Source organism: Drosophila hydei, unplaced genomic scaffold (assembly GCF_003285905.1).
Source record: "Drosophila hydei strain 15085-1641.00,03,60 unplaced genomic scaffold, DhydRS2 tig00000530-arrow-arrow-pilon, whole genome shotgun sequence".
Taxonomy (NCBI): Eukaryota; Metazoa; Arthropoda; class Insecta; order Diptera; family Drosophilidae; genus Drosophila; species Drosophila hydei.
Window position 1 is genome coordinate 90,345 of NW_022045747.1, and position 20,727 is coordinate 111,071.

A 20,727-nucleotide genomic window follows, 5' to 3' on the forward strand; every position below is an offset into this window, starting at 1 on the left:
AAATGGGAGACGAGAAGAAGATTTTGGGTCAAATCCACATTCAAAAGGGGAACTTTTTTCTCGATCAACCAAAGTTTTTTTTAATAAAATTGAAGCTAAAATTATTACAATAAATGAGATTATTATAATAATTGAAGAAATTATAGTAATTGAAAAAAGTATCTATACTATTATTAATAGACCTTATGATTGGAAGTCAAATATACTTTTATACTATATAGATAATTATAAGATGATTAATATCCTCATTAATAAATTGTGATATATAAAAATAATCATACTACGTCTACAAAATGTCAGTATCAAGCTGCTGCTTCAAATCCAAAATGATGGTTTTTTGAAAAGTGATTATTTAAATGTTGTAATAAACAAATTAATAAAAAAGTGGTTCCGATTAAAACATGAATACCATGGAATCCAGTAGCCATATAAAATGTATAACCATAAACTGAGTCTGCAATTGTGAATGGAGCTTCAATATATTCGCATGCTTGTAGTATAGTAAAATAAATTCCTAATAGAACTGTAAAAAATAAACCTTGAGTTGTTTGAGAGTAGTTTCTTTTAGTAAATGAATTTGGAAATGATTAAATGAAATAATACCAGCTGGAGATCATGAAGACCCTAATTCAATTGCTGGGGATAAACTTCTATGGAAAAAAGCTCAGAAAAATCTTACAAAAAATAAAACTTCAGATAAAATAAATAAAATTATTCCTCATCGTAATCCAATAGTTACAGCAAATGTGTGTAATCATTGATATGTACCTTCTCGGGATACATCTCGTCATCATTGGTAAACAGTAAGAATTGTAATAATATTTCCTAATAAAAATAAAGAAGTATCATATTGATGAAATCATTTAACTATTCCTGAAACAGTTCTCATAGCTCCGATTGCACCTGTTAAAGGTCATGGGCTATAATCAACCTGATGAAATGGGTGATTTGAATGTGTTGACATTTAATAAATAAATTAAGTTACTTCTCTAAATGTAAATATTGATTTTTTTTAAAAAGAAAGTTTTTAATTAAATAATGCTTTATAGTAAATTTTAAAAAAAATTATATTTATTTGTAAATAATTAAAATTTTCTATATAGATATATATATATTAATGTAAATCTTTAACAATATATAAATATATAAATATATAATAATTTATAAAAATTATATAAATTTATATAAATTAAAATAATATTTAGATAAATCTTTTAAATATAGATTTTTTTTACTATAAATGTAAAGATTTTTGGATTGCGAAATTTTTTATCTAAATTGTTAACTATATATATATATATATATATATATATATATTATATATTAATCTAGATCTAGTATATAAAAATATTTAAAAAAAATATAATTTTTAATATAAATAAGTTTTCTTTTTACTAATTTTTTAAAATTAAAAAAAAAAAGAGAATAATTTTTACAAGTCACAAAATTGCTGTTATTTACTTATTCTTTTTGGGGTTATTAAATTATTAAATGTTAATTATTTTTGTAAAATTTTAATATTTTTTTTTTTATTTTTAATTGTTAATTATTTTATAAATTTTAAAATTAATAAAAATTTTTATAATTTAGATTTATTAATTTAATTTTTATTAGAATATCGTGTTTTATTTTAAGATTAAATTTTTTAATAAATGATATAGTTTATTTTATTGAGTGAGAGTTAGTATCATTAAATTCAGTTTCAATTGTTATAACTTTTTTATTTGATTGAATAAGTCTTTTATTTATATCTTTTGTTTTAATAATTGCTTCTTTAGTAATTTATTACAGAAAAGAATACATAAGAAGAGATGTAAATATTAATCGATTTATTATATTAGTGTTAATATTTGTTTTATCAATAATGATATTAATTATTAGACCAAATTTAATTAGAATTTTGCTTGGATGAGATGGTTTAGGGTTGGTTTCATATTGTTTAGAGATTTATTTTCAAAATATTAAATCATATAATGCTGGGATATTAACTGCTTTATCAAATCGAATTGGGGATGTGGCCTTATTGTTGGCAATTGCTTGAATATTAAATTATGGGAGATGAAATTATGTATTTTATTTAGAAATTATACAAAATGAATATGAAATAATATTAATTGGGAGTTTGGTCATATTAGCTGCTATAACAAAAAGGGCTCAAATTCCGTTTTCTTCTTGGTTACCGGCGGCTATAGCAGCCCCAACTCCTGTGTCTGCCTTAGTTCATTCTTCAACTTTAGTAACAGCGGGGGTATATTTATTAATTCGATTTAATGTTTTATTGGCAAATAGATGATTAGGTCAATTTTTATTATTATTATCTGGATTGACAATATTTATAGCAGGATTAGGAGCTAATTTTGAATTTGATTTAAAAAAGATTATTGCTTTATCTACTTTAAGTCAACTTGGATTAATAATAAGAATTTTATCTATAGGATTTTATAAATTAGCAATATTTCATTTATTGACTCATGCATTATTTAAAGCTTTATTGTTTATATGCGCTGGGGCAATTATTCATAATATAAATAATTCACAAGACATTCGATTAATAGGGGGGTTGAGAATTCATATGCCTCTTACTTCTGCTTGTTTTAATGTTTCTAATTTAGCTTTGTGTGGGATACCTTTTTTAGCTGGGTTTTATTATATATTAATCTATAATCTGAAGGAATTATTAAAAGTTCTAAAATGTTCTGATTCAATTTAATGATAAACCGAAAATTGCTGATGGGTCAAATACAGAAAATAGATTTGTTATCATTTTCAATTTATTGAATTTAAATTAATATTTTTTAATTCGTTTGATTTAGGAGATGAAGGTATGTATGAATAATAATTTAATGAACAAAATAAAATAGAAATAATTGAGAAAGTAAAAAATATTAAAAGTCATCTAATAGGGGCTATTTGAGGAATTAAAAAATATTAAAAATTTAATAATTTTAGTTTGACATACTAATGTTATAAGTAATTTTTTCACAAAAAGTAATCGTTAATTTACTATAAAATGGTTTAAGAGACCAGAAATTCACTTAATAAAATAGTTTGCTGTTTCAACATAGGTAAAATAAAAGTCGTAAAGAAAGGAATGCAATAAATAAAAGAATAATTGCAGGAAGAATAGTTCAAATTATTTCAATTAATTGACTGTGTTAAAGAAATCTATTTACATATTTATTGAAAAATAATATAAATATAAGATACCCGACTAATACAGTAATTATTACTAAAATTAATAAGGCATGATCGTGAAAAAAAATTAACTGTTCTATTAAAGGAGAAGCACTATCTTGAAGACCTAAATTAGCTCATGTTGACATTAGCAACTTCTAATAAAAGTTAAATACTTTATATATGGAGCTTAAATCCATTGCACTAATCTGCCATATTAGAATGATTAATTAGTTAATAAAGGTAACTCAGAATATCTATGTTCAGCAGGTGGGGTATTTTGGTATCATTCAATTGAAGAATTTAATTGAATAGGATAAATAACTTGTCGTTGTGATACAAGACTTTCTCAAATAATATAGAAAATAAATAAAATCCCTAACAGTGAGATAGGTGAACCAATTACATTTCACCTTGTGTAAGCGTCTGGGTAATCAGAATATCGACGAGGTATCCCAGGTAATCCAAGAAAATGTTGAGGGAAAAAAGTAAGATTTACTCCAATAAATATAATGACTTTTTAATCCTGTTAAACCTCCGACTGTGAATAAAAATACAAATCCTAAAGCTCATAAAATAGCATGGGAATATGTAAGTTGTTGTCTAAAACTAAAAATTTTGATACCTGTTAGGAACAGCAATAATTATAGTTGCAGATGTGAAGTAAGCTCGGGTATCTACATCTATTCCCATACTGAATATATGGTGAGCTCAAACAATAAATCCAAGTAAACCAATTGCAAGTATGGCATAAATTATCCCTAAAGACCCAAAAGTTTCCTTTTTTCCTGATTCTTGACTAATAATATGAGAAAATATTCTAAATCCTGGTAAAATTAAAATATAGACTTCAGGATGACCAAAAAATCAAAATAAATGTTGGTAAAGAATTGGGTCCCCTCCTCCGGCTGGGTCAAAAATGATGTATTTAAATTTCGGTCAGTTATTATTAGTAATAGCTCCGGCTAAAACTGGAAGTGACAATAATAACAAAAGTGCAGTAATTACAACTGATCAAACAAATAAAGGTATACGATCTAGAGTAATTCCTTTTGATCGTATATTAATTACAGTAGTGATAAAATTAACTGCCCCTAAAATTGAAGAAATTCCGGCTAAATGTAAAGAAAAAATAGCTAAATCTACAGAAGTTCCATGAGCAATCCCTGATGATAGGGGTGGGTAAACAGTTCATCGTGTGCCAGCTCCGTTTTCAACAATACTTCTCACTAATAAAAGAGATAAAGCAGGATGAAGGAGTCAAAATCTTATATAGCTATATCAGGAGCTCCTAATATTAAAGGAACTAATCAATTTCCAAATCCACCAATTATAATAGGTATTACTATAAAAAAAATTATAACAAAAGCATGTGCAGTAACGATTACATTATAAATTTGATCATCTCCAATTAAAGCACCAGGATGGGCTAATTCGGCTCGGATTAGAATTCTTAATGATGTTTCTGCTATTCCCGCTCAAGCTCAGAAAATAAAATATAAAGTTCCAATATCTTTGTGATTTGTTGAAAATAATCATTGTCGCCATTAAGTGGCTGAAGTTTAGGCGATAGATTGTAAATCTATTTATAAGAATTATTCTTCTTAATCAATTAAAAAAATAAAGGTCTTATAGTCAACAATGATATCAAACTGCAATTTTGAAGGTGTAAAATTTACTAAGGCTTAAAGGGTATTCCTATATTTACAGCTTTGAAGGCTATTAGTTTATTTAACTTAAAGCCTTAGCTTAAAATATTATATAAAATAAGGAAATTAGGAATATACCAAAAATTAAAAAAAATGTTATTAATAAATATAATTTTATAACAACATTATTAATTTGTCAATTTGATACTCAATTATTTTCATAATAATTTAATATAAATGCTGAGTAACAAATTCGTAAATAAAAAAATAAAGTAATTAATGCTGATATTAGTATAATAAATAATTGAAAATATTGTCTACAAAAAGTTATTTGTTGAATTACGATTCATTTAGGGAAAAATCCTAAAAATGGGGGTAATCCTCCTAAAGATAAAAAATTTGTAAATAAAGTAAATTTTACTATTTTATTTTGAGAAAATCAAGAAAATAATTGATTTAAATGGAATAATTTAAAAATATTAAATATAAAAGTTAAAGTAAAAGATAAAAATGAATAAAATAAAAAGTAAATAAATCAAACTGATTCACTAATTATTAAAGCTCTTAGCATTCATCCTAAATGGTTAATTGAAGAATAGGCTATTAATTTTCGTAAAGAAGCTTGGTTTAACCCTCCTAAGGCCCCAACAACAACTGATAAAATTACACTAACTAATAAAAGATTTTTTAAATTTAAATAGGAAATTAGCATTAAAGGGGCAATTTTTTGTCAAGTTATTAATAAAAGTGCGTTTATTCATGTTAAACCTTCTATTAAATTTGGGAATCAAAAATGAAAAGGAGCTGCTCCTCTTTTTATTAACAAGGTCGATAAAATAATTATAGAAATAAAAGATCTATTTGTTTCATAATTTATGTTATTCTTTAATATTAACAAAATTACAAAAAATAATAATTCAGTTGAAGCAAGAGCTTGAGTTAAAAAATACCTTAAAGAAGCTTTAGTAGATTTTAAATTATTACTATCTCTTATAAGGGGGATAAAAGACAATAAATTAATTTCAAGACCTATTCAAGCTCCTAATCAAGAATTAGAAGTAACTGTAATTAAAGTTCCGATAATTATTATTAATACAAATAAAATTTTTGAAGAATTATTAAAAATTAAAAAGAAAAGGATTAAAACCTTTATAAATGGGGTATGAACCCAGTAGCTTAATTAGCTTATTTTTTTAAATTATTTTATTTTAGTGTACGATGCACAAAAGTTTTTGATACTTTTAGAAATAGTTTAATTCTATTAGATATAAATTCTTTCCAAAAAAAACAATAAAAGTTATTAATGAATGTAGAATACTACATTATTTACCCTATCAAGGTAATCCTTTTATCAGACAATTCATTATTAATAGCTTTCGCTACGTTTTTTTTTTTTTTTTTTTATTGCACTTTTTTTGTAAATATTGATTTTTTTTAAAAAATAACTTTTTTAATTAAATAATACTTTATAGTATTTTAAAAAAAAAAATAAATATATTGTGGATAATTATAATTTTCTATATAGATATATATATTAATGTAAATTTTCAATAATATATAAATATATAAATATATAATAATTTATAAAAATTATATAAATTTATATAAATTAAAATAATATTTAGATAAATCTTTTAAATATAGATTTTTTTTACTATAAATGTAATGATTTTTGGATTGCGAAATTTTTTATTTAAATTGTTAACTATATAATAATATATTAAATATTTATATATATATATATTATCTATTAATCTAGATCTAGTATATAAAAATTTTTTTAAAAAAATTATAAATTTTAATATAAATAAGTTTTCTTTTTTACTAATTTTTTAAAATTACAAAAAAAAAAAAAAAGGGGGAAAGAATTTTTATAAGTAACAAAATTGCTGTTATTTACTTATTCTTTTTGAAGTTATTAAATTATTAAATGTTAATTATTTTTGTGAAATTTTAATATTTTTTTATTTTTAAATTATTAATTATTTTATAAATTTTAAAATTGTTAAAAATTTTTATAAATTTGTTAGTTTATAAAAATTTATGATTTTTATGAGTTATTAAATTTTAATTTTAATTAAAATTAAAATTAACTAAAATGTAATATTTAAAATGAAATTATCTTAAAAATTTTTTTGAGATTTTTTTTCATTAAAATAGTAGATAATGATTAAATTTAATAATTTTTTTTTTAAATATTATAATAATTTATAAAGGGGTCATTTATATTATCAGATTTAGTGATTATCATTAATTATTTAAATAAAATAAAAATTTTTAGGAATAAATTATTATTATAAATTATTTAATTAATTAAAATTTATAAAATTTTTATGAATATTTATTAAATTAATATTTTAAAGTTTTATTTTGGCTTAAAAATTTGTTATTAATTTGATTTATATGTAAATTTTTGTATGAAATTTTATTAATTTTAAAAATTAATAAATTATTTATAGCCGCAGTAATTAATTTTATAAATTAAAGATATTTAGATATAGTAATATTAAAGAGTACAGATAAAATTGGTGCCAGCAATCGCGGTTACACTAATTGTACAAATGAATTTTTTCGGTAAAAGTTAAATTAAATTTTGTTAAATATAATTAAATTTATTAAGTGAAATTTTAAATTTAAATTTTTTATAAAATATATAATTGAAACTTGAAAATTTTAATAAAAAACTAGGATTAGATACCCTATTATTTAAAATGTAAATATTAATACTTAAGTAGTAGTAGTTATGTTCTTAAAAACTTAAAAAATTTGGCGGTATTTTAGTCTATCCAGAGGAACCTGTTTTGTAATCGATAATCCACGATGGACCTTACTTAAATCAATCAGTTTATATACCGTCGTTATCAGAATATTTTATAAGAATAATAATATTCAATAATTATTATTAAAATTCATATCAGATCAAGGTGTAGCTTATATCTATGTAATAATGGGTTACAATAAATTAATTTAAACGGATAAAATTATGAAAAAATTTTTGAAGGTGGATTTGGCTGTAAAATTATAAAGATTAATAATTTGATTTTAGCTCTAAAATATGTACACATCGCCCGTCGCTCTTATTATTAAGGTAAGATAAGTCGTAACATAGTAGATGTACTGGAAAGTGTATCTAGAATGACAATTTAAAGCTTATTTAGTAAAGCATTTCATTTACATTGAAAAGATTTTTGTGCAAATCAATATAAATTGATTAGATTTTATTTATTAATTTTATTTATTTTAATTTAAAATATTAAAAATAATTTTATAGCAAAAAGTTTTAGTATTGTTTAAAGAAAAAATAAATTTAATAATAGTTTAATAGTATTGTAAAAGAAAATTGAAATAATTTGAAAAATTTTTATTTTAAAAGAAAATTTACTTTCTTGTACCTTGTGTATCAGTGTTTATTAAATAAAAAATATTGAAAATATTTTTTATCGATTTTAAAAGAGTTAATATAATATATAAGTTAATGTAATAAAATTATTTATAATATTATATTAGAAATGAAATGTTATTCGTTTTTAAAGGTATCTAGTTTTTCAAGACATGAATTTAATTCAGAATTTTTAAATTCATTTAATAATTTTTAAATTAAATGATTTATAAATTTAATATTTTATGGGATAAGCTATAAAATAAAGTTTTATAAATAATAAATAAATTTAATAAATATATGCTTAGAATTAGCAATTGTTTACAATTATGTTATAATTTATTTTATAAAATAAATTATTTATTATATTTTAATTATTTATTGAAATATTAATTTTAATTTTTAAAATTAAGTAATAATGATAAAATTAGTATATTATATTGTAAAGATAAATTTAAATGAAAAGATTATATAAAGAATTCGGCAAAAATATTGTTCGCCTGTTTAACAAAAACATGTCTTTTTGAAATAAATTTAAAGTCTGACCTGCCCACTGAAATTTTAAATGGCCGCAGTATTCTAACTGTGTAAAGAAAGCATAATCATTAGTCTTTTAATTGAAGGCTGGAATGAATGGTTGGACGAAATATTAACTGTTTCATTTAATTTTTTTAGAATTTTATTTTTTAGTCAAAAAGCAAAAATTTATTTAAAAGACGAGAAGACCCTATACATCTTTATATTTTATTTATTTTAATTGTAAAGATTAATTTTATTATAATAAAATAAAATAAAATATTTTATTGGGGTGATATTAAAATTTAAAAAATTTAATTTATGAATAATTGATCCATTAATAATGATTAAAAATTTAAGTTACTTTAGGGATAACAGCGTAATTTTTTTGGAGAGTTCATATCGATAAAAAAGATTGCGACCTCGATGTTGGATTAAGATATAATTTTGGGTGTAGCTGTTCAAATTTTAAGTCTGTTCGACTTTTAAATTCTTACATGATCTGAGTTCAAACCGGCGTAAGCCAGGTTGGTTTCTTTCTTTAAAAAATGGTAATATTTTAGTACGAAAGGACCAAATATTAAAATAATTATATTTTTAATTTGAATATTATTAATTGAAAAGCTATTTTGGCAGATTAGTGCAATAAATTTAGAATTTATTTATGTAATTTTATTTACAAATAGTACTTGTTTTATATAGAATTAATTATGTCTTTAATTGGGAGTTTATTATTAATTATTTGTGTACTTGTAAGAGTAGCTTTTTTAACTTTATTAGAGCGGAAAGTTTTAGGATATATTCAGATTCGTAAAGGTCCTAATAAAGTTGGATTAATAGGAATTCCTCAACCTTTTGCGATGTATTTAATTTATTATTTTATTTTAAATTATTATTAATTTCATTTGTTTTTATTTGGGTTCGAGGAACTTTACCTAGGTTTCGTTATGATAAGTTAATATATTTAGCTTGAAAATGTTTTTTTATCATTTTCTTTAAATTATTTATTATTTTTTATTGGTTTTAAAATTTGATTGTTTTCTTTATTATTATGAATTAAATTTAGTAAAGTTAATAGAAAATAAAATTTCTATCTTATGTTTTCAAAACATATGCTTATTCAAGCTCATTAACTATTTTAATAAATTATCTCATCATTTATTAACGATTGGATTAATTAAATAATATAAAAAATAAATTACAGTTAAAATTTGTCCAATTAATACATAAGGTTCTTCAACTGGGCGGGCTCCAATTCAAGTCAGTAAAATTACAGTAACAACTATAATTCACAATAAGATTTGATTAATAGGATAAAATTGAATTCCCCGAAATTTTCTTAAATTGTAAAAGGGGAGAATTATTAAAATGGCGATTGGAAGAACAAGAGCAGAAACTCCACCTAATTTATTAGGAATAGAACGAAGGATGGCATAAGCAAATAAAAAATATCATTCAGGTTGAATGTGAGTGGGAGTAACAAGAGGATTAGCGGGGATGAAATTATCTGGGTCTCCAAGTAAATTTGGGTTAATTAAAATTAAAGAAATTAATAAGAAAATTATGATAATAAAACCAACAATATCTTTGTAAGTAAAGTAAGGATGAAAAGGAATTTTATCTGTATTTGAATTTAATCCAATAGGGTTATTTGATCCAGTTTGATGTAGAAATAATAAACGAATTATTGTTATTGCTAAAACAATAAAAGGTAAAATGAAATGAAAAGTGAAGAATCGTGTTAAAGTTGCGTTATCAACTGCGAATCCCCCTCAAATTCATTGTACTAACATATCCTATAAAAGCAGTTCCTATAACAAGGAATAAAATAATTACTCCAATTATTCATGTTGGGGTGAATAAATAAGATCCATAGTAAATTCCACGTCCAACATGTAGGTAGATACAAATAAAAAAAAAGAGGCTCCTTTAGCGTGTATAGTTCGTAATAATCATCCATAATTTACATCTCGGCAGATATGATTTACTCTGTTAAAAGCTATATTAACATCTGCTGTGTAATGTATAGCTAAAAATAAACCGGTTAAAATTTGAATAATTAAGCATAATCCTAATAATGATCCAAAATTTCATCATGCAGAAATATTAATTGGTGCGGGTAAATCGACTAATGCATTATTAGCAATTTTAAATAAGGGGTGTGAAGTTCGTAGAGGTTTGTTCATTAGTTTATTAAACGTAAAGGCCCCTTGAATATTTTTGTAATTTTTACAACAACAATTAAAGTAATTAGTAAATAATTTATTAATAAAATTGTTACAAAATTTGTTGGGGAGTTATAAAGTTTATTAAGAGAGAGGGCATTTTCTGGGAAATAACAGTAGATGTTTGAAATATTTTGTATTTCGTTATTTATAAAAAAAAATTAAAATAATTTTTATCACTAAATAAAAATACAAAAATTCTTAAAAATATAAAAATAAAACAAATTAAGGTTAGTTTGATAGATAAATTAAATATTTTATTAGAAGCTAAAGAAGTAACATAAATAAATAAAACTAATATTCCCCCTAAAAAAATTAAAAATAAAATATATGAAAATCAAAAAGTTTTTGTTATTAAACCTGTAATTAAACAAATTAAAATTGTTTGAATTAATAATTTTAAACCTATAGCTAATGAATGGATTATATTAATAAAAATAATTGAAGTGAAAAAAATTATTGCATAAAGAATTAATTGAAGAATTTCAAGAGGTAGTTTATATAAAATATTAATTTTGGGGATTAATGAAAAAGAAATTCTTTCCCCTTGAAGTTTTAAAAGAAATAATCTTATTTTTGATTTACAAGACCAATGTTTTTATTAAACTATTAAAACTAATGATTATAATTTTATATTGAAGTTTACCTGTGGTTTAATTTATTTTTGGGTTATTTTGTTTTGTATCAAATCGTAAACATTTACTTTCTATACTTTTAAGTTTAGAATTTATTGGTCTTATTTTATTTTTTTTTATTATTTTTATATTTAAATATATTAAGTTATGAAAATTATTTTAGAATGATATTTTTAACTTTTAGTGTATGTGAAGGAGCTTATTATCAATTTTAGTTTCAATAATTCGAAATCATGGAAATGATTATTTTCAATCTTTTAGAATTATATAATGTTAAAATTAATTTTTTTTTTGATTTTTTTGAGCTCTCTTTGTTTTATAAATAATATATTTTGAATGGTGCAGGTTATATTATTTTTTATTAGATTTGTTATATTATTAATAAATAATTTTTTAAACTATTGAACAAGTATTTCTTATTTTTTAGGGGGGATATATTATCTTATGGATTAATTTTATTAAGTTTATGAATTTGTTCATTAATAGTTATGGCAAGTGAAAGAGTTAATAAATATAATAATTATAAAAATTTATTTTTATTAAATATTGTCATTAGTTTTATTTTTAGTTTTAACTTTTGGAAGAATAAGATTGTTTATATTTTATTTATTTTTTGAAAGAAGATTAATTCCTACTTTATTTTTAATTTTAGGATGAGGATACCAACCAGAACGTTTACAAGCAGGAATTTATTTATTATTTTACACATTGTTAGTTTCTTTACCAATATTAATTGGTATTTTTTATATAATAAATAAAATAGTAACAATAAATTTTTATTTAATAAATAATTTTATATTTAATTATGATTTATTATATTTTTGTATAATAAGTGCATTTTTAGTAAAAATGCCGATATTTTTAGTTCATTTGTGATTACCAAAAGCTCATGTTGAAGCACCTGTATCAGGATCAATAATTTTAGCAGGTATTATATTAAAGTTAGGGGGTTATGGTATATTACGAGTTAATAGAATAATACAACTCATAAATTTAAAATATAGATTTGTTTGAATTAGAATTAGTTTAGTAGGAGGAGTTTTAGTTAGTTTAGTATGCTTACGTCAAACTGACTTAAAAGCTTTAATTGCATATTCTTCTGTAGCTCATATAGGGATTGTATTAGCAGGGTTATTAACAATAAGATATTGAGGTTCATGCGGTTCTTACAGATTAATACTTGCTCATGGGCTTTGTTCGTCTGGGTTATTTTGTTTGGCAAATATTTCTTATGAACGGTTAGGAAGACGAAGTTTATTCATTAATAAGGGTATATTAAATTTTATACCTGCTATAGCATTATGATGATTTTTATTAAGATCGGCGAATATAGCTGCTCCTCCTACATTAAATTTATTAGGGGAAATTTCATTAATTAATAGAATTGTTTCTTGGTCATGAGTTTCAATAATTATATTATCTTTTTTATCTTTTTTAGAGCTGCTTATACTTTATATTTATACTCTTTTAGACAACATGGAAAGATTTTTTCTGGGGCTTATGCTTTTAGAGGGGGTAAAAATCGTGAATATTTATTATTATTATTACATTGATTACCTTTAAATTTATTAATTATAAAGAGTGAAACATGTATATTATGACTTTATTTAAATAGTTTAATAAAAATACTAATTTGTGGTGTTAGTGATATGATGAATTCATTTTAGATCGTGAAATATGTATCAATTTGTAGAATTAGATTTATTAATTTAATTTTTATTAGAATATCGTGTTTTATTTTAAGATTAAATTTTTTAATAAATGATATAGTTTATTTTATTGAGTGAGAGTTAGTATCATTAAATTCGATTTCAATTGTTATAACTTTTTTATTTGATTGAATAAGTCTTTTATTTATATCTTTTGTTTTAATAATTGCTTCTTTAGTAATTTATTACAGAAAAGAATACATAAGAAGAGATGTAAATATTAATCGATTTATTATATTAGTGTTAATATTTGTTTTATCAATAATGATATTAATTATTAGACAAAATTTAATTAGAATTTCATATTCATCATATTGTTTAGTGATTTATTTTCAAAATATTAAATCATATAATGCTGGGATATTAACTGCTTTATCAAATCGAATTGGGGATGTGGCCTTATTGTTGGCAATTGCTTGAATATTAAATTATGGGAGATGAAATTATGTATTTTATTTAGAAATTATACAAAATGAATATGAAATAATATTAATTGGGAGTTTGGTCATATTAGCTGCTATAACAAAAAGAGCTCAAATTCCGTTTTCTTCTTGGTTACCGGCGGCTATAGCAGCCCCAACTCCTGTGTCTGCCTTAGTTCATTCTTCAACTTTAGTAACAGCGGGGGTATATTTATTAATTCGATTTAATGTTTTATTGGCAAATAGATGATTAGGTCAATTTTTATTATTATTATCTGGATTGACAATATTTATAGTAGGATTAGGAGCTAATTTTTAATTTGATTTAAAAAAGATTATTGCTTTATCTACTTTAAGTCAACTTGGATTAATAATAAGAATTTTATCTATAGGATTTTATAAATTAGCAATATTTCATTTATTGACTCATGCAATATTTAAAGCTTTATTATTTATATGCGCTGGGGCAATTATTCATAATATAAATAATTCACAAGACATTCGATTAATAGGGGGGTTGAGAATTCATATGCCTCTTACTTCTGCTTGTTTTAATGTTTCTAATGTAGCTTTGTGTGGGATACCTTTTTTAGCTGGGTTTTATTCAAAAGATTTAATTTTAGAAGTTGTAATAATTAGTAACATTAATATATTTTCTTTTTTTCTTTATTTTTTTTCTACAGGGTTGACTGTTTGTTATTATTTTCGTTTAGTTTATTATTCAATAACAGGGGATTTAAATTGTAGAAGTTTAAATATATTAAATGATGAAGGGTGAGTTATATTGCGAGGAATATTAGGTTTATTAATTATAAGAATTGTCGGTGGAAGAATATTAAATTGATTAATTTTTCCTACACCGGATATAATTTGTTTGCCTATTTATATGAAATTATTAATTTTATTTGTTTGTATTGTAGGAGGATTAATAGGTTATTTAATTTCTTTAAGAAATTTATACAGAATTAATAAATCTTTAAGATTTTATGCTTCAACAAATTTTGTAGGTTCTATATGATTTATGCCCTATATTAGAACTTATGGGTTAATTTATTTTCCTTTAAATTATGGACAAATTGTATGTAAAAGTTTTGATCAAGGTTGATCAGAATATTTTGGAGGGCAACATTTATATAGAAAATTAGTAAATTCTTCTCAAACTTTATTTTTAATACATAATAATAGATAAAAAATTTATTTGATATTATTTGCATTTTGAATTTTAATTTTAACAGTATTTTTTATAATTCTATAAATTCAAATAGCTCACATTTAGAGTATAACATTGAAGATGTTGTGGTGGTTGTTAAACCTTTGAATATTGTGAATTAATTATAGTAATTTATAAAAAAAAGAATTTTATTTTTACAATGAAAATGTAAAGTTTTATTTAAACTATATAAATAGAAGTGTAAATGGAATTTAACCATTAAAAGAAAAAAGTTAGCAGCTTTTACTTGAACTCCACACTTCCTTAATTGGAGATAATTCTCAATTTTATCATTAACAGTGATAGACCTCTATTTTGGTTTCAATTAAAAAGAATAAGGGTAAATTTACCTAAGATTAGGTCGAAATTAATTGCAATTAATCGCTTCATATTCATTAAAATATAAGGTAGATTGAAAATTCAATACTTTTTGAATGAATGTTATGTTAAGTTTTATATTAATTTGATCAGTTTAATATTCCTTGATTTCATTCATGATAAAGCCCGATTAGTAAAATTAGAATAAAAATAATTGATGTTATTGTTCAAACAAGTAAGTTTGAAAATTTAAAAATAATAATTATGGGTAAAATTAATGCAATTTCTACATCAAAAATTAAAAAAATAATTCTGATTAAAAAAAATCGAAGAGAAAATGGGAGACGAGAAGAAGATTTTGGGTCAAATCCACATTCAAAAGGAGAAGTTTTTTTTGATAAAATTGAGGCTAAAATTATTACAATAAATGAGATTATTATAATAATTGAAGAAATTATAATAATTGAAAAAATTATCTATACTATTATTAATAGACCTTATGATTGGAAGTCAAATATACTTTTATACTATATAGAGAAGTATAAGATGATTAACCTCCTCATCAATAAATTGTGATATATAAAAATAATCATACTACGTTTACAAAATGTCAATATCAAGCTGCAGCTTCAAATCCAAAATGATGGGTTTTTGAAAAATGATTATTTAAATGTCGTAATAAACAAATTAATAAAAAAGTTGTCCCAATTAAAACATGATCACCATGGAATCCTGTAGCTATATAAAATGTAGAACCATAAACTGAGTCTGCAATTGTGAATGGGGCTTCAATATACTCGTATGCTTGTAGTATAGTAAAATAAATTCCTAATAGAACTGTAAAAAATAAACCTTGAGTTGTTTGAGAGTGGTTTCTTTCTATTAAACTATGGTGGACTCATGTCACTGTGACTCCTGATGTTAATAAAATTGCTGTATTTAATAAAGGAATTTGAAATGGGTTAAATGAAATAATACCAGCTGGGGGTCATGAAGCTCCTAATTCAATTGCTGGGGATAAACTTCTGTGGAAAAAAGCTTAGAAAAATCTTACAAAAAATAAAACTTCAGATAGAATAAATAAAATTATTCCTCATCGTAATCCAATAGTTACAGCATATGTGTGTAGTCCTTGGTATGTGCCTTCTCGAGATACATCTCGTCATCATTGGTAAACAGTAAGAATTGTAATAATATTTCCTAATAAAAATAAGGAAGTATCATATTGATGGAATCATTTAACTATTCCTGAAACAGTTGTTTGGCTCCAATTGCACCTGTTAAGGGTCATGGGCTGTAATCAACTAGATGAAATGGGTGATTTGAATGCGTTGACATTTAATAAATAAAATTAATTTACTTCTCTAGAGTATAAAGTTCTTAAAACAGCGAATACATAAGATTGAATTATAGCAACAGCAGATTCTAAAACTAATAAAGCAATTTGTCCGGCTAATAAAAATGTTACTAAAATATAAGATATTGAAGGACCCGTATTACCCAATAAAGTTAATAGTAAATGTCCTGCAATTATATTAGCTGTTAATCGTACAGCTAAGGTACCTGGTCGAATAATATTTCTAATTGTTTCAATACATACTATAAAAGGCATAAGAATAGCTGGAGTACCTTGAGGAACTAAATGTGCAAATATATGTTGGGTATGATTAATTCATCCATAAATTATAAAAGATAATCATAAAGGTAGAGCTAAAGATAAGGTTAATGTTAAATGGCTTGTTCTTGTAAAAATATATGGAAATAAGCCTATAAAATTATTAAATAAAATTAAAGAAAATAATGAAATAAAAATAAATGTTGAACCGTTATGGCCTGAAGGTCCTAATAATGTTTTAAATTCTTTGTGTAAAGTCAATAAAATTGAATTTCAGAAAATATATCGAGAAGGTATTAATCAATAAGCTGAAGGAATTATTAAAAGTTCTAAAATGTTCTGATTCAATTTAATGATAAACCGAAAATTGCTGATGGGTCAAATACAGAAAATAGATTTGTTATCATTTTCAATTTATTGAATTTAAATTAATATTTTTTAATTCGTTTGATTTAGGAGATGAAGGTATGTATGAATAATAATTTAATGAACAAAATAAAATAAAAATAATTGAGAAAGTAAAAAATAGTAAAAGTCATCTAATAGGGGCTATTTGACGAATTAAAAAATATTAAAAATTTAATAATTTTAGTTTGACATACTAATGTTATAAGTAATTTTTTCACAAAAAGTAATCGTTAATTTACTATAAAATGGTTTAAGAGACCAGAAATTCACTTAATAAAATAGTTTGTTGTTTCAACATAGGTAAAATAAAAGTCGTAAAGAAGGGAATGCAATAAATAAAAGAATAATTGCAGGAAGAATAGTTCAAATTATTTCAATTAATTGACCGTGTAAAAGAAATCGATTTACATATTTATTGAAAAATAATATAAATATAAGATACCCGACTAATACAGTAATTATTACTAAAATTAATAAGGCATGATCGTGAAAAAAAATTAACTGTTCTATTAAAGGAGAAGCACTATCTTGAAGACCTAAATTAGCTCATGTTGACATTAGTAACTTCTAATAAAAGTTAAATACTTTATATATGGAGCTTAAATCCATTGCACTAATCTGCCATATTAGAATGATTAATTAGTTAATAAAGGTAACTCAGAATATCTATGTTCAGCAGGTGGGGTATTTTGGTATCATTCAATTGAAGAATTTAATTGAATAGGATAAATAACTTGTCGTTGTGATACAAGACTTTCTCAAATAATATAGAAAATAAATAAAAACCCTAACAGTGAGATAGGTGAACCAATTGTTGAAATTACATTTCACCTTGTGTAAGCGTCTGGGTAATCAGAATATCGACGAGGTATCCCAGCTAATCCAAGAAAATGTTGAGGGAAAAATGTAAGATTTACTCCAATAAATATAATGATAAATTGACTTTTTAATCATTTATTATTTAATTTTAACCCAGTAAATAAAGGGAATCAATGAACAAATCCTGCTATAATTGCAAATACAGCTCCTATAGATAAAACATAGTGAAAATGAGCAACTACATAGTATGTATCATGTAAAATAATATCAACTGAAGAATTGGCTAATACAACTCCTGTTAAACCTCCGACTGTGAATAAAAATACAAATCCTAAAGCTCATAAAATAGCATGGGAATATGTAAGTTGTTGTCTAAAACTAAAAATTTTGATACCTGTTAGGAACAGCAATAATTATAGTTGCAGATGTGAAGTAAGCTCGGGTATCTACATCTATTCCCATAGTGAATATATGGTGAGCTCAAACAATAAATCCAAGTAAACCAATTGCAAGTATGGCATAAATTATCCCTAAAGACCCAAAAGTTTCCTTTTTTCCTGATTCTTGACTAATAATATGAGAAAATATTCCAAATCCTGGTAAAATTAAAATATAGACTTCCCCTCCTAGACGTCCCCTCCTCCGGCTGGGTCAAAAATGATGTATTTAAATTTCGGTCAGTTGTTATTAGTAATAACTCCGGCTAAAACTGAAAATGACAATAATAACAAAAGTGCAGTAATTACAACTGATCAAACAAATAAAGGTATACGATCTAGAGTAATTCCTGTTGATCGTATATTAATTACAGTAGTGATAAAATTAACTGCCCCTAAAATTGAAGAAATTCCGGCTAAATGTAAAGAAAAAATAGCTAAATCTACAGAAGCTCCATGAGCAATCCCTGATGATAGGGGTGGGTAAACAGTTCATCGTGTGCCAGCTCCGTTTTCAACTATACTTCTCACTAATAAACGAGATAAAGCAGGATGAAGGAGTCATAATCTTATATAGCTATATCAGGAGCTCCTAATATTAAAGGAACTAATCAAATTAAAACAAAAGCATGTGCAGTAACGATTACTTTATAAATTTGATCATCTCCAATTAAATCACCAGGATGGCCTAATTCGGCACGGATTAGAATTCTTAATGATGTTTCTACTATTCCCGCTCAAGCTCCGAAAATAAAATATAAAGTTCCAATATCTTCGTGATTTGTTGAAAATAATCATTGTCGCGATTAAGTGGCTGAAGTTTAGGCGATAGATTGTAAATCTATTTATAAGAATTATTCTTCTTAATCAATTAAAAATAAAGGTCTTATAGACAACAATGATATCAAACTGCAATTTTGAAAGTGTAAAATTTACTAAGGCTTAAAGGGTATTCCTATATTAACAGCTTTGAAGGCTATTAGTTTATTTAACTTAAAGCCTTAGCTTAAAATATTATATAAAACAATGAAATTAGGAATATACCAAAAATTGAAAAAAATGTTATTAATAAGTATAATTTTATAATAAAATTATTGATTTGTTTTTTTTTTGTAATAATTTAGTATAAATGCTGGGTTATCCGGGTCTCCAAGTAAGTTTGGGTTAACTAAAATTAAAGAAATTAGTAAAAAAAATTATAATAATAAAACCAACAATATCCTTTTAAGTAAAGTAAGGATGAAAGGGAATTTTATCTGTATTTGAATTTAATCCAATACGGTTATTTGATCCAGTTTGATGTAGAAATAATAATAATAATAATAATAATAAATACAAATAAAAAAAAGAGGCTCCGTTAGCATGTATAGTTCGTAGTAATCAACCATTATTTCCATCTCGGCAAATATGATTTACTCTGTTAAAAGCTATATTAACGTCTGCTGTGTAATGTATGGCTAAAAATAAACCGTTTAAAATTTGAATAATTAAACATAACCCTAATAATGGTGCGGGTAAATCAACTAATGCATTATTAGCAATTTTAAATAAGGGGTGTGAAGTTCGTAAAGGTTTGTTCATTAGTTTATTAAACGTAAAGGTCCCTTGAATATTTTTGTAATTTTTACAACAACAATTAAAGTAATTAACAAATAATTTATTAATAAAATTGTTACAAAATTTGTTGGGGAGTTATAAAGTTTATTAAAAGAAAGTGTATTTTCTGGAAAATAAGAGTAGATATTTAAAATATTTTGTATTTCGTTATTTATAAAAAAAAAAATTAATATAATTTTTGTCGATAAATAAAAATACAAAAATTCTTAAAAATATAAAAGTAAAACAAATTAAGGTTAATTTAATAGATAAATTAAATATTTCATTAGAAGCTAAAGAGGTAACATAAATAAATAAAACTAGTATACCCCCTAAAAAAATTAAAAATAAAATATATGAAAATCAAAAAGTTTTGGTTATTATACCTGTAATTAAACAAATTTAAATTGTTTGAATTAATAAAGTGAAACCTATAGCAAATGGGTAAATTATATTAATGAAAATAATTGAAGTAAAAAAAATTATTGCGTAAAGAATTAATTGAAGAATTTCAAGAGGTAGTTAATATAAAATATTAATTTTGGGGATTAATGAAAAAGAAATTCTTTTCTCTTGAAGTTTTAAAAGAAATAATCTTATTTTTGATTTACAAGA

The 20,727-nt window shown here is 23.2% G+C and overlaps 2 pseudogenes; both read right to left on the reverse strand.

Moving 5' to 3' along the window:
* Nucleotides 1-3,400: 3,400 nt before the first annotated feature.
* Nucleotides 3,401-5,173, reverse strand: LOC115483158 (annotated as a pseudogene).
* A 14,923-nt stretch (nt 5,174-20,096) lies between these two features.
* On the reverse strand, nt 20,097-20,619 carry LOC115483159 (annotated as a pseudogene).
* Nucleotides 20,620-20,727: the final 108 nt, after the last annotated feature.